Source organism: Schistocerca piceifrons, unplaced genomic scaffold, assembly GCF_021461385.2.
Source record: "Schistocerca piceifrons isolate TAMUIC-IGC-003096 unplaced genomic scaffold, iqSchPice1.1 HiC_scaffold_625, whole genome shotgun sequence".
In the NCBI taxonomy this organism is placed as follows: domain Eukaryota; kingdom Metazoa; phylum Arthropoda; class Insecta; order Orthoptera; family Acrididae; genus Schistocerca; species Schistocerca piceifrons.
Genome location: NW_025728867.1, coordinates 60001 through 65000, shown reverse-complemented (window position 1 = coordinate 65000; position 5000 = coordinate 60001). Strand labels below are relative to the sequence as shown.

Here is a 5000-nt window from a genome sequence, read left to right as displayed (position 1 = left end):
TATCGGAATTAACCAGACAAATCGCTCCACCAACTAAGAACGGCCATGCACCACCACCCACCGAATCAAGAAAGAGCTATCAATCTGTCAATCCTTCCGGTGTCCGGGCCTGGTGAGGTTTCCCGTGTTGAGTCAAATTAAGCCGCAGGCTCCACTCCTGGTGGTGCCCTTCCGTCAATTCCTTTAAGTTTCAGCTTTGCAACCATACTTCCCCCGGAACCCAAAAGCTTTGGTTTCCCGGAGGCTGCCCGCCGAGTCATCGGAGGAACTGCGGCGGATCGCTGGCTGGCATCGTTTATGGTTAGAACTAGGGCGGTATCTGATCGCCTTCGAACCTCTAACTTTCGTTCTTGATTAATGAAAACATACTTGGCAAATGCTTTCGCTTCTGTTCGTCTTGCGACGATCCAAGAATTTCACCTCTAACGTCGCAATACGAATGCCCCCGCCTGTCCCTATTAATCATTACCTCGGGTTCCGAAAACCAACAAAATAGAACCGAGGTCCTATTCCATTATTCCATGCACACAGTATTCAGGCGGGCTTGCCTGCTTTAAGCACTCTAATTTGTTCAAAGTAAACGTGCCGGCCCACCGAGACACTCAATAAAGAGCACCCTGGTAGGATTTCAACGGGGTCCGCCTCGGGACGCACGAGCACGCACGGGGCGGTCGCACGCCTTCGGCTCGCCCCACCGGCAGGACGTCCCACGATACATGCCAGTTAAACACCGACGGGCGGTGAACCAACAGCGTGGGACACAAATCCAACTACGAGCTTTTTAACCGCAACAACTTTAATATACGCTATTGGAGCTGGAATTACCGCGGCTGCTGGCACCAGACTTGCCCTCCAATAGATACTCGTTAAAGGATTTAAAGTGTACTCATTCCGATTACGGGGCCTCGGATGAGTCCCGTATCGTTATTTTTCGTCACTACCTCCCCGTGCCGGGAGTGGGTAATTTGCGCGCCTGCTGCCTTCCTTGGATGTGGTAGCCGTTTCTCAGGCTCCCTCTCCGGAATCGAACCCTGATTCCCCGTTACCCGTTACAACCATGGTAGGCGCAGAACCTACCATCGACAGTTGATAAGGCAGACATTTGAAAGATGCGTCGCCGGTACGAGGACCGTGCGATCAGCCCAAAGTTATTCAGAGTCACCAAGGCAAACGGACCGGACGAGCCGACCGATTGGTTTTGATCTAATAAAAGCGTCCCTTCCATCTCTGGTCGGGACTCTGTTTGCATGTATTAGCTCTAGAATTACCACAGTTATCCAAGTAACGTGGGTACGATCTAAGGAACCATAACTGATTTAATGAGCCATTCGCGGTTTCACCTTAATGCGGCTTGTACTGAGACATGCATGGCTTAATCTTTGAGACAAGCATATGACTACTGGCAGGATCAACCAGGGAGCTGCGTCAACTAGAGCTGAGCAGCCGGCCGCCCGGGAGTGTGTCCCGGGGGCCCGCGCGAACACGCAAGCGTCCGCTCAATCATTCTGCAAACAGGAGGAGGCTGAGCTCCCCTGCACAATACACCTCGAAACCCTCTCAGGTCCCGGCGGCGCGCAGCGCCGTCCCAAGTACTTGGTCGGGTTCGAGAGAGGCGCAATCGCCCGGAGTTAGGCGAGTAGACGCTTTCGGTGCGACCACCCGTGCTCCCAACTGAGCTTGCCGCTGCCGACAGAGGCCCGGGAGCGTGCTGTCGTGGCATTGCCGGCGGGAGACAACACGCGCCACCTACGGTGACCGGCAGCTCCAACGCCAGCGCCACAGAAGGACAAAAGCCCCACTTGGGTGCCGAAGCGAACTCTCCCAGCACAGCGCACACGCCAACACATCCGCACAGCTGCGATACAAACCACCAGCGAGAACCGCTGGGGCGACCGAGCAGCAGACGGCGTCGCGGCGCCGAGCGCCGGGCGGCGGCGCATCCTCAACGCACACAGTCCTCAATCGGACCAGCACACTGCAGATGTCCACCGCGCTTCGCACCGGGCCCGCGAGGACCTACTTTGGCCGCACGGCGCCGCGCGCAGGGTGCGCCGGCGCGCAGCTGCGACGCCTGCCGCGTCCGTCGGCCGGCGCGCCTGCCACTGGCCGCCCCCACCAGCCGGCTGTAGCGCGTGCGCCCACGCACCGCGCGGCCAGCACGCCGGGAGGCGCCCCCTCACCGGCCGGGGACGGTCCCACCCAGCCACCGCCGCGTATCGCTTCACACCCAGATGCCGTTCAGTTTCGTCGGCATGGTGGGTATCGCTGGAACAACCGGTTAGTACCTCAACCTATCGTCGCCATCACCGATTCACCCCTAGCGAGAACAACCGCACCACAACGGGTTACCATTTCTTCATTTGCGTAACTTCACCAGAAAACGTAGGCGTCCATCGCCATTTGCAACTTCAACCATTATTGCATGCCTGTGTCAGGTGTCACGCCACACTACGTCTGCCCACATACACGCAACAAAATGTGCACGCCTAGACAATACGTGGAAGGTGGCCCCCGTACGTATGCGATGTCCATTGCTCGAACGACTGTCAACCGGCTTCTGTAGCATGTCGCAGATATGGAACGCGCTGCACCATGCCATCACGGTGTGTGAGGAGAGACGACTAGGTCCGAATACATCAACAGACAGCTCATGCTGATCGCCATCCACGGCGTCCGTTCCTCCCACACGTCTCTATGGCGTACCACACTGCAATCCAGCTCTCATAGGGAGACGACACGTAGCTGCGTGCACAATATTTGCACTGTATGGTCCGCCGTTTTTGGGCGCAGTCGTTGTACGGTCACACATGTGCCACGATGTATCATTCAGTACATAAGGACGAATGTGCAGTACAGATTGTGGTTCACGCGTACGACATCAGCGGACAGTTGACACAGGCCGCACCACAACGTAGCCTGCGTACGTCGCATGCGAAGGGCATTGAACATGCAAACTTGTCACCAACCACCTTGCGAAGGCAGGGGGCAAGGTGGGGACGTGGGGAGAGGTGGGGGGGGGGGGGGGGCGGCATGTACGCCCTGCTGCCATCCACATTACAGTGTACAGCAGGAGCATGTGGAAAGTCAGCAAGACTTGCAAGGTGTTTAACATGAAGCGATACACAGGGGAGCGGGCAGTGCGAGTAGCGAACTATATTGCGAGGGTTGCGGGTGGGCAACACTACACTAATTGAACGAGTCGTATAACAATTACAGAGCAGGTTTAGGCGACAACGTGGGTTACGATAGGCGACAACGTGGGTTACGTTAGGGGACAACGTGGGTTACGTTAGGGGACAACGTGGGTTACGTTAGGGGACAACGTGGGTTACGTTAGGGGACAACGTGGGTTACGTTAGGGGACAACGTGGGTTACGTTAGGGGACAACGTGGGTTACGTTAGGGGACAACGTGGGTTAGGTTAAGGCACAACATGGGTTAGGTTAAGGCACAACATGGGTTAGGTTAAGGCACAACATGGGTTAGGTTAAGGCACAACATGGGTTAGGTTAAGGCACAACATGGGTTAGGTTACGGCACAACATGGGTTAGGTTAAGGCACAACATGGGTTAGGTTAAGGCACAACATGGGTTAGGTTAGGGGACAACATGGGTTAGGTTAGGGGACAACATGGGTTAGGTTAGGGGACAACATGGGTTAGGTTAAGGCACAACATGGGTTAGGTTAGGGGACAACATGGGTTAGGTTAAGGCACAACATGGGTTAGGTTAGGGGACAACATGGGTTAGGTTAGGGGACAACATGGGTTAGGTTAAGGCACAACATGGGTTAGGTTAAGGCACAACATGGGTTAGGTTAAGGCACAACATGGGTTAGGTTAGGGGACAACATGGGTTAGGTTAGGGGACAACTTGGGTTAGGTTAGGGGACAACATGGGTTAGGTTAAGGCACAACATGGGTTAGGTTAAGGCACAACATGGGTTAGGTTAGGGCACAACATGGGTTAGGTTAGGGCACAACATGGGTTAGGTTAGGGCACAACATGGGTTAGGTTAGGGGACAACATGGGTTAGGTTAGGGGACAACATGGGTTAGGTTAGGGGACAACATGGGTTAGGTTAGGGGACAACATGGGTTAGGTTAGGGGACAACATGGGTTAGGTTAGGGGACAACATGGGTTAGGTTAGGGGACAACATGGGTTAGGTTAGGGGACAACATGGGTTAGGTTAGGGGACAACATGGGTTAGGTTAGGGGACAACATGGGTTAGGTTAAGGCACAACATGGGTTAGGTTAAGGCACAACATGGGTTAGGTTAGGGGACAACATGGGTTAGGTTAGGGGACAACATGGGTTAGGTTAGGGGACAACATGGGTTAGGTTAAGGCACAACATGGGTTAGGTTAGGGGACAACATGGGTTAGGTTAAGGCACAACATGGGTTAGGTTAGGGGACAACATGGGTTAGGTTAGGGGACAACATGGGTTAGGTTAAGGCACAACATGGGTTAGGTTAAGGCACAACATGGGTTAGGTTAAGGCACAACATGGGTTAGGTTAGGGGACAACATGGGTTAGGTTAGGGGACAACTTGGGTTAGGTTAGGGGACAACATGGGTTAGGTTAAGGCACAACATGGGTTAGGTTAAGGCACAACATGGGTTAGGTTAGGGGACAACATGGGTTAGGTTAGGGGACAACATGGGTTAGGTTAGGGGACAACATGGGTTAGGTTAAGGCACAACATGGGTTAGGTTAGGGGACAACATGGGTTAGGTTAAGGCACAACATGGGTTAGGTTAGGGGACAACATGGGTTAGGTTAGGGGACAACATGGGTTAGGTTAAGGCACAACATGGGTTAGGTTAAGGCACAACATGGGTTAGGTTAAGGGACAACATGGGTTAGGTTAGGGGACAACTTGGGTTAGGTTAGGGGACAACATGGGTTAGGTTAAGGCACAACATGGGTTAGGTTAAGGCACAACATGGGTTAGGTTAAGGTACAACATGGGTTAGGTTAAGGTACAACATGGG

The 5000-nt window shown here is 53.9% G+C and overlaps 1 non-coding gene across 1 annotated transcript in view; it reads right to left on the bottom strand.

Annotated features, from left to right (window-relative positions):
- Nucleotides 1–1419, bottom strand: part of LOC124764099 — a 1909-nt gene extending 490 nt beyond the window's left edge. Inside the window, exon 1 of the ribosomal RNA XR_007012685.1 lies at nt 1–1419. This exon is cut by the window's left edge and continues 490 nt beyond it. This is a non-coding gene — a ribosomal RNA (small subunit ribosomal RNA).
- Between the last annotated feature and the right edge of the window lie 3581 nt (nt 1420–5000).